Source organism: Equus przewalskii, chromosome 6 (genome assembly GCF_037783145.1).
Source record: "Equus przewalskii isolate Varuska chromosome 6, EquPr2, whole genome shotgun sequence".
Taxonomy (NCBI): domain Eukaryota; kingdom Metazoa; phylum Chordata; class Mammalia; order Perissodactyla; family Equidae; genus Equus; species Equus przewalskii.
Genome location: NC_091836.1, coordinates 6,354,073 through 6,363,835, shown reverse-complemented (window position 1 = coordinate 6,363,835; position 9,763 = coordinate 6,354,073). Strand labels below are relative to the sequence as shown.

Here is a 9,763-nt window from a genome sequence, read left to right as displayed (position 1 = left end):
GGACCAGCTCTCTGGTTCTCAGCCCTGGCTACAAGTTAGAATCATCTACGGCATTTTAAAAAGTACCACAGCCCAAGCCCCATCTTTCATCAATTAAATCAGAATCACTAGGGGTGGAACTTAAATGATGGTATTTTTTTTTTTTTTTAAAGATTTTATTTTTTCCTTTTTCTCCCCAAAGCCCCCCAGTACATAGTTGTATATTCTTCGTTGTGGCTCCTTCTAGTTGTGGCATATGGGACGCTGCCTCAGCGTGGTTTCATGAGCAGTGCCATGTCCGCGCCCAGGATTCGAACCAACGAAACACTGGGCCGCCTGCAGCGGAGCGTGCGAACTTAACCACTCGGCCACGGGGCCAGCCCCTAAATGATGGTATTTTTAAAGGGCGCCAGGTAATTATGAAGTGCAGCCAGGATTGTGGACCACTAGACCAGTAAGTCGTTAAGTTGCTGTCTGAGTTTTTCTCTCACTGTATGTCTTTCAGGTTGAGATAAGCAGCTTTCCCTTTAACATTTTTCCTTTCACAATAAAAATTTAACATCATAAAATAACTTTTAAAAAAACAGTCAATTGCTTCTCTTTTTTTTTAAACCATTCACAAGAAGTGGAAAGAGTGGTGAGAGGAAAAAACCAACAAGAGATTTGCTTCCATCCTAGTAGTTAACTGGTACCTGCTCTCAGGAACAGAAATGGATGTGACCTTCACTCCAGATCACTCATTTCAAGGTTATGTTGGTCTTTCACCCGACCTATGGACTTGTGGCAGTTCATTTATGAAACACAGAGAAATAAGTCATGGTCCCCATCACAGTGAGTAGGCTACTCCAAATGGGCCAGCGAGATAATTGCTGTCTTACTTTGCTTGGGCTGCTATAACGAAGTACCATAAACTGAGGGACTGAAAACAAAAGAAATGTAGTCTCTCACAGGTCTGGAGATTACAAGTCCCAAATCAAAGTGTCAGCAGGGCCATGATCTCTCTGAAGGCTCCAGGAGACAATCTGTTCCATGCCTTTCTCTTGGCTTCTGCTGTTGTTGGCAGTCCTTGGCTTGTAAATACATAACCCCAATCTTGGTGGTCACTTGGTCTTCCCTCTGGGTGTGTCTGTGTTTGTGTCTCTCCTCCTCTTATAAGGACACTAGTCATATTGGATTAGGGCCCACCTGATGACCGCATCTTAACTGGATGACATCTGCAAAGACACTATTTCCAAATAAAGTCACAGATACTGAGGGTTAGGACTTTAACATATCTTTTGGGAGGACACAATTCAACCTATAAAACTGGTCAACTTGAGCAATCTGGTGAAGCCCTGGTGGAATTCAGAAAAGCATCAATCCAAGCAGTTCCTGACCTGAAACACTTGGTTCTTTGAATAAACTGATCAAGTGAAATGATGAACTGACCAGACACAGTTTCAGTTTTCACAACTGAAATGGTGGTAAAACAATAAAAAGGCAAGAACAACGAAAATCTGACCCAGGTTAGTATGTGAAATCCAAACATACAAGGTAGATAAATTATGTGAGGAGCGTTTTGATTTATGAAACTACTTTACTACTTAGTCATAGAGCAGCATTTAGACATCACTTATACTTTACAAATCATTTTCACATAGACTGACTCTCTCAGATAATCTTAACAACCCTGTTAGATTCCATTAACCCGTTTTACGGAGAGGGCGAGGAGGCTCCCCGAAGTGGGAGACCCAGGACTCCTCACAGCCCTGCAGACGCCAGGAGCTCCCTCCACCCCCAAACCCCTTCTCAGAGTCTTGTTAAGTGTAAGCTCTCCTCATTTTACGTAATTGAATTTATGGAATGCTGATTTGTGGCTTGTTGGGAACATACCTACTGTGTGAAACAAAACTTCTCTCTGCTTGTGGTCCATCCTAAAGCACTGAAGAGAAGAATCAGATTCTTTTCAGGGAAAAAAAAGAGCTTGGAAAATTTTATTCAGAGCTTGGTGAGTTTAGCCCATTCTCCACCAACAGTCCAGGAAGCAGTTGTCTTCACGAGCACCTAACCCTGGTCCCTTGGGAGCCCAGGCAATTAATTACCAACTCCTTCTACTGTTTAAAGCAGCAGACTTGTGATTTTTCTACTGACATTTGATAGTGAAATTGCCATTGGGCTGATGTGTTTGCTCTGGTTAACTTAGAAAGGGGTGAAAAAAGGATTTCATTAAGCATGAAGTTTCCACTTGGGGAAGCAGTATCACAAACAAGTGCCTGTAACAATTACACTGCTCTTAATTTATTTCCCATATTCTGTGCCTTCCTCTCTTTCATGAAGGCCTTCACCACACATGTGATAGAGGCCCAGAACCACATACACTCTCTAGGGACTGGCCTTCAACAAGATTCCATTGCAACCTTAGGCAAACATTTGAGCATCCAATGTGTCTCCTAGTGGGAGATCTGTAGTAAACAATACAGAGCAAAATCCTTGCTCTCTGATGAAGAGGAAGAGAGATGGTAAGCCTACCAAGTAAGTACGTAATTCACAGTATGTTAGTAGGCAATGGGGTCAGGGGAGAAAGGCCTTATAAACCAATGTAAGGACTTCGGCTTCTACTCTGAGAAATATGGAGGTTTTTGAACAAAGCAGATTGTAAGAGATTTTTTTTAACAAAGTAACATGATCTAATCTATGTTTTAAAAGGATCATTGTGGCTTCTCTTTTGAGAATAGACACTGGGGGTTGGGCGTGGGTGGCAAGAGTAGAAAGGAAACAGGAAGATCTTGTGTAATCCAAGAGAGAAGTGAGGATGACTGGGCCAGGGTGGTAGCAATGGGGGTGGTGAGAAGTGGCCATGCTCTGTGTCTATGTTGAAGTTAGAGCTAACAGGAGTTTCCTGATAGATTGGATGTGAAGCATAATGGGGAGAAAGGAATCAATGATGACTCCAAAGTTTTTGTCCTAAGCAAGTAGGAGGATAGCGTTGTCATCAACTAAGATGCGAAAGACTGAAAATGGAGCAGGTTTGAAGGAGAAGAAGCATTTGGAGATATTTCTTGCTTGAGAAATATCTACTAGAGATCCATGTGGAGATGTCTGGCAGGCACTGGAATATCACTGAGTGGAGTTCAAGAGAAGCTGTCAGCATATAGGGGAAATTTAAAGCCAGGAGAGGGGACATGATCATCAAGGAGGATGTCCATACAAAGGAAAATAGACCTGAGGGCCTCCAGGGCACTCACATTCAGAGGCTGGAGGGAAGGAGGAACCAGCAAAGGAGACTGAGAAGAAGTAGCCAGTGAGGTGAGAGGAGAACCAGGTGAGCATAGTGGCCCAGAAGCCACTCAAAGAAAGCACTCCCAGGAAGAGATGTGATCAGTTCTGCCAAATGCTGTAGAAGTCTGTGGATTGACTTTTGGGTTTAGCAATGTGTAGGCCATAATACAGTTGATCCTTAATGTTAGGGGCTATGCCTAAAGATCTGTGTCCAGAAAATTTGTCATGTGTCATCAAGAATCCTCAAATTTGCAAATTCTCCTCTAATGTAATTTTCCCCAATGTTTAATTTATTCAGAACTTTTTTTAAAGCCAAAAATAATCATATTCTTAAATTTCTTCAGAGTCTTTATCCCTTTTCATCAAATTCAGAATTCACCAGTGCTAGTTGTATGTTCTCTGTTCCATTCTATTGGTTTTGAACCTGGCTTTGATTTCTTACTTCACTTGCTAGCTGTGTAAATACGGGAACATTGCCTCACTCAAGTCTCAATTTCCTTACCTGTAAAATGGGAATTTTAATAAGAACTCACGGGAGTTTTGTAGGGTTAAATGAGAAGATGTTTTATAGCACCGAATAGGTAATATTGTTGGTAGGGGTATGCAACGGTTTTCATCTCTCCGTGAGATTACTTCCTTTGTGACAATAAGCAGGGATTACTTCCTTTGTGACAATAAGCAGGGAGGACAAGTCACTTGGAGAGGCAAATGCTGGGTGCCTAACTAGATCCCCTCACTAGCTAGTAACCACCTTCTAGAAACCCACCTCCCAGCATGTATAATACAAACTGGAGCCTCAGCAAAATTGCAAATTCTTTTATGGCATGGATGTTCCAATTGCTTGATGACATTCAAACTCATGGCATTTAAATCTGCAATTACTGATAAGGGTCAACTACACTGAGTACAATGGTTACATGAAGGAGCAAGTAGGGAGAGGGGTGCATAATTAATTCTCCTTGAGTTGGTCTTCCCACCTAGAAGACTCTTGCATTTAGTCTTGATGACTTAAAAAAAAAAAGATACTCCAGGCCAAGGGAACAGCACGCGCAACTGTCCAGTCTTTAAAGAGCTCAGCTTTTGTAGGTAGATAGTTCGCTAAGAACAGAGCAAAGAGTAAAAGAGTCAGGGTGGGGATGGGGAGTGAGTAATGAATTAGGGGTGGAGGCTGGAAAAGAAGGCAGGGACCACATCAGTGAGGGCCCACGGGTTATGCTAAGGGGGTGAACTTTCCTGAATGGAAATGACTAGAGCCACAGAATAGCTTTATGTAGAAAATGGCACAGCCAGATTTGTATTTTAGAGCTATTACTTGGACAGTGGAGTGTAAGACGGTTTAGAGAGGAGAGAGCAGTGGGAACAAAGCCTGCTGACATCATTTCCCGTTCCCTCTGTATGACATATTCCATTCCTCTTCAACCTCCATTTTCATCATGCAAACATCCTTCTGTTAAACCCCCCCGAAAATATCCCAGTTTTGGGACCGGCCCTGTGGCCGAGTGATTGAGTTTGCATGCTCCGCTTCAGGGGCCCAGGGTTTCACTGGTTTGGATCCTGGGCATGGACATGGCACCACTTGTCAGGAAAAATTGAGGTGGCATCCCACATGCCACAGCTAGAAGGACCCACAACTAAAATATACAACTATGTACTGGGGGAATTTGGGGGAAAAAAAAAAGATTGGCAACAGTTGTTAGCTCAGGTGCCAATCTAAAAAAAAATCCCAGTTTCAAATGCCGTCACTCTATTTTCTTCCAACTGCAGTCATGAGTCACATAATGATGTTTTGGTCAATGACAGTGATCCCATAAGATTAGTGCCTTATAGCCTAGGTGTGTAGCAGGCTATACCATCTAGGTTTGTGTAAGCACACTCTACAATGTTCGCACAATGACGAAATCGCCTAACATGCATTTCTCAGAACATATCCCTGTCATTATGCGATGGATGTCTGTATATTGTTCCTGCTCTTCCCAGAAACCCCTGAGACACTGAAATTATCCTGAGGGATTTCCTTGACCTTATTCATTAGCATTAGAATGTTTTGCCCCCAAAGCCCTGAATAATGGTGGCAGTTTCTCCAAAGGCAGTGACGCCACTGTAATAGATGCAACAGGAGTAATAGATGAAACGAGGGATTCCTTCTCCCCACCAACCCTCCCCCTTCTAAGCGTGACGTGTCTGTCACTAGGCACCTCTGGGTGAGGATCAAGGCCCCCAAAAGGACTCTTCCTGGGGTTCGAAGACTATAATCATCTTGAAATAATCCCTCTCAGAATGAGGTTTTATGGGATGCAAAGAGCAGCGGTTCTGGAGTCGAATGTGTGTCTGCTCAGAGGCCCTGTCTCCTATATGTGCATCCCAGTCCCGCCCCTTAGTCCCACAGACAGACAAAGCCGCTCCTCCCAGCCTGCTCCTGCTGCCCTTGCCTCAGCATGCCACCGCTGAAAATAAAGACGCGCTGTCCTTGGCCTAGTAAGTAGCTTTAGATCCTCTGGAACTTCTCTTGAAGGAATTGACCTTCATTCTTGCCTCCACTCTCTTCCCACCAATCTCAGGTATGTTCTGACTCTTTTTTTATTTAAAGATTGGCACCTGAACTAACAACTGTTGCCAATCTTTTTCTTTTCCTGCTTTTTCTCCCCAAGTCCTCCCAGTATACAGTTGTATATATTTTTTTAGTTGTGGGTCCTTCTGGTTGTGCTATGTGGGACGCTGCCTCAGCATGGCCTGATGAGTGGTGCCATGTCCACACCCAGGATCCGAACCGGCGAAACTCTGGGCCGCCCAAGTAGAGTGCGAGAACTTAACAACTCGGCCATGGGGCCGGCCCCTGACTCTTTTGTAATTAGATGAATGCATGGCCATTTCTAGAGACACCTCAAGTCAGCTTACAGTACCTTCTCTCAGACTGTCTCTGAAGCTGGCAACATTTCCAACAGCCACTTCTCAGACATGGTCAAGGCTAATGAGATTTCGGGCTTCCCAAGGCTCCTATCTCCCAAGAACTTCAATATATGGTTTCCACTGAACATCTTGTGGTAATCCTACCTTGATTACATGTTTTTCCTGTTTCCAGCATCTTCCATAATTATATGGAGTAAGTGAATTGACAGGTTGACTTCTAGAGGTCCTTCTGTTCTTTCTCCTCTTGCCTCTGGGCAGGAGAGCAACAGAACAAAGTATTTTGCCAAGAACAATAGCACACGATACTTAGAACGTCACAAAATGTGTATTTGCACGGCTAGGAGAACAGCTTGGGAACTCATATAGTAACATAAGCAATTAAGAGAGACAGGCACACAATCTGCTCTGAGGATCCGGGGCCGCAGGGGGCACTGAAGCACAGTTTGTGCATTTCCAGGTAAGTTTAATTAAAAAAAAAAAAAAAAGAGGAAGAAAGAAGACAGTCTTTTTCTTTGTCTTTCTCAGAAACCTGTATCTGAAAGAAAAAAAAAGATTATAGCTAAAGGCCAACCTCTGGCTAATATTAAGATTAGGTGACTCATCTTGATATTTGCTAGTGGTTCTTCCTAATATATCCTAGAAAAATGAAGTGTAATTAAAAACAAATATAGCAAAGTTTGCATCATTTAAAGCCAGCTGATTTGTAAATTTTCAAATATATAAGTGATTAGTAGCTGGCTTTATTGAGCAAAAGTTTTGAAGCTAATAGGAGTGAGGGAGAGGAAGAAGCTGAACACAACCAGGTTTCTAGCTGGAGACTCAGACATTCTTGCTCTTTAAATATCTTAAACCTTCTCTCCATAGAGCACATGGAACTCATCTTCACTCAAGTATAAATGAGTGGCAACAATGTAAAATATGTGTCTGTTTTTTTAAACAAGGATCAAAACGTGAAGCTAAAATTAGATGCACTGAATAATGGTGAGGAGGTGTTTGGGAGAGTTGGCTCAATGTTCTGTCAATCAGAAAGCATGAAATGTTGGCCATGGCTTTCTCTACCTGGGAGCTGGGTCGGCCCTGAGGTGAGGCCCGTTTAGAGTTTCCAACTGTTTATAATTCCCTGAACACCTTTTCACACATCCATTTCCCCTAACCCTTCTGTTGAATCTTAACTGTTCTGCCTTCAAACCCAGCTCAGACATCACCCTTGGCCTCCTCCAACATCATCCCCTCCTCTGTATGACCTCTGAACCTAGAGCACATCTCTACTGCTGTACTCTGGACACTGTTTCATAATTTAATTGTTCACATGCCCGTCCCCTCCACTAGCCCATGAGATCTTCGACAGAGCATTGTACCCTACAGGACTGGCACAGAGCTGATGTTCCGAAAATACTCATGACACTGAATTGAATTGAAACTTGGTTGGAGCCCTCAAATCTCTCAAGCTGGGCTCTATTCAGGCTGAGTTTCTCTGGCAACTATTTCCAAAGTAGATTTTTTTATTGTTGGAAATTCACTGAGTTATACATTTCAGATATAGGACAAATGACTCTGGCTTTGCAGGTGAATGTCCCAGCAGTAATCTCACACATCCTGAAGCTGCCATATTTATTCTGACCCATTCCAAAACAACTCTTAATTGCTCAGAAAAAAAAAGATGTTCTTCCTTAGTTTTTTCTGGACTAGCAGTTAGAAATTGCCTTCAGACATGGAGAAAATAGGTCTTATCATTTAGACTCTGCCAGCCGTCGTCCTAGCCCTGCCGCCATTGCCAGACAACAATTCTCATTTATGAGAGCGCCCACCCTCTCCATCCTCACCTACAAGTTAGCCAACCTCGACCTAACCTGGCTTCCTTTTGTGAAAATTAATCAACAGAAACCTCATTTAAAATGAAGTCAGAAGACCAGAAGAGAGAACTCACACACATGCCACTCAACTTCCACTACTTACCACACCAGGAAGAGGCTATCTTGCATCTCCAATAGGAAATGATGCTACCTACTTACTACCCCAGCAGGAGGAAGGAAGAAACTCCTCCTTGCCCAGCAACAGCTCAGCCAATGACAGACGGCCATAACTCAGCCAATGAAGAGCCACCACACTTCGAACTCCCAGTCTGCTCCAATGGACTCTTCCTTTACAACAGCCCCTCCCAACTTTATGAAATAACATTTTCTCTCCTTTGTTTCTTTGGACTTGCACTGTGGCTGGCCGTAGGCCACCTGTCCCCATTTGCAGTTCTTTGCTGTTCCTGAATAAACAGCAATTCTACCAGTTTGCTGGGAGAATAAATAACTGGCTGCTTATTTGTTTTAGGTTAAGACTTTCTAGTCTTTATGTCTCACCCACTAGTCTGTATATTTGTGTCTTACGCATCTTTAGGACCCTCTCATCACCCTCCAAAATAATTAGCAGTAGTAGATACTCAAGAAACATTTGTTGATTTTTTGAAAGTCAAGCTACTTTTTTTATGAGCCCTTAGTTTCAAACTGAAATTATCTAATTATCTTTTCCATTATTGTTAATGAGAGTGAAGAATTTTTCATTCAGCGTTCAAGAGTCAAAACATGCCAAAAACATTTTCCTTTGAGTCTAGGCATACTGACAATGTTGTTGCTAATATTTGTCCGATACTTACTCTGTGCCAGGTACTATGCTGCTTTTGAATGCCTTGTCTTACTTTTTAGAATAACCTGTGAAATAGAGGTTTTCCTCAGTTTTTATCATGGTTTGTGATACAGAAAGGGTGACTCAATACTCAAAATCCTGCAGCTAAGAAAGGAAAGAAGTAGGACCTGAATGCATTTCAGATTCCAAAGCTCATGTATTTTCTACTACGTCACTCTTCAGGAAACATGAATTGAATGCCACTTAATTCCTTTCTTTCTAGTGCGTCATGCTTAATGGTGCCCTCTTTTTACCTATAAATTCTGCCTCCCCCAGAATTTTGAGGAGAAAATTTAAGGACAATTTTTTTTAAATTCTGAAGAATTCTCTTTCATTGTCGAGAGCAGCAGTCTCGGGCTTCAGAAACGGTGGGAAGACCAATGGGCTTAACATCAATACAGTATTTTGAATATTTTATGTAACATGACATTTACCCATTTGTGTTATCTAACAAGTTATTTTTTTTCCTCCCTGGGAAGAAGTTCAATGTCTTCTTCAAAGAGTCTGATCAAACAGGTGAACATCAAGTGGAAATATTTTGCCTGCTTTCCTGACACTGTGGGAATCCATAACAATGGGATGTTTGAAGAGCTTTTCTGAGACTATGTTGAGGTCTGGCTGGGCTTCCTTTGTGTTCCAGCTGCTGCGTGGAACAGCCTGGTTTTGTCTTTGTTCTTGTAAGAAGGAAAGCAAACACAAGATGCCTAGTCTGAGAGATAATGAAGACCATGGCAAGAAGGAAATCTTTGATCCTTGTTTCTCCCTCACCACCACCCTACCCCATCATGAAGCCCGTCTTCCTCCCTGCATCCCCATTGCCGTTACACTCAGCCTTTGCTTGGGCTACGGCAGTAGCTCATTTGTCTCCCCGTTCCCACCCTTGCCTCCAGTCTGCTTCCCACACAGCAGGCAGAGTAATATTTTTAAAATGCAAATCTGAATATGT

At 42.7% G+C, this 9,763-nt stretch overlaps 1 long non-coding RNA gene across 1 annotated transcript; it reads left to right on the top strand.

Annotated features, from left to right (window-relative positions):
* Positions 1-5,669: 5,669 nt before the first annotated feature.
* On the top strand, positions 5,670-8,445 carry LOC139083820 (uncharacterized). The gene is made up of 2 exons (XR_011540781.1): positions 5,670-5,795; positions 8,026-8,445. It is a non-coding gene; the product is annotated as an uncharacterized lncRNA (long non-coding RNA).
* Positions 8,446-9,763: the final 1,318 nt, after the last annotated feature.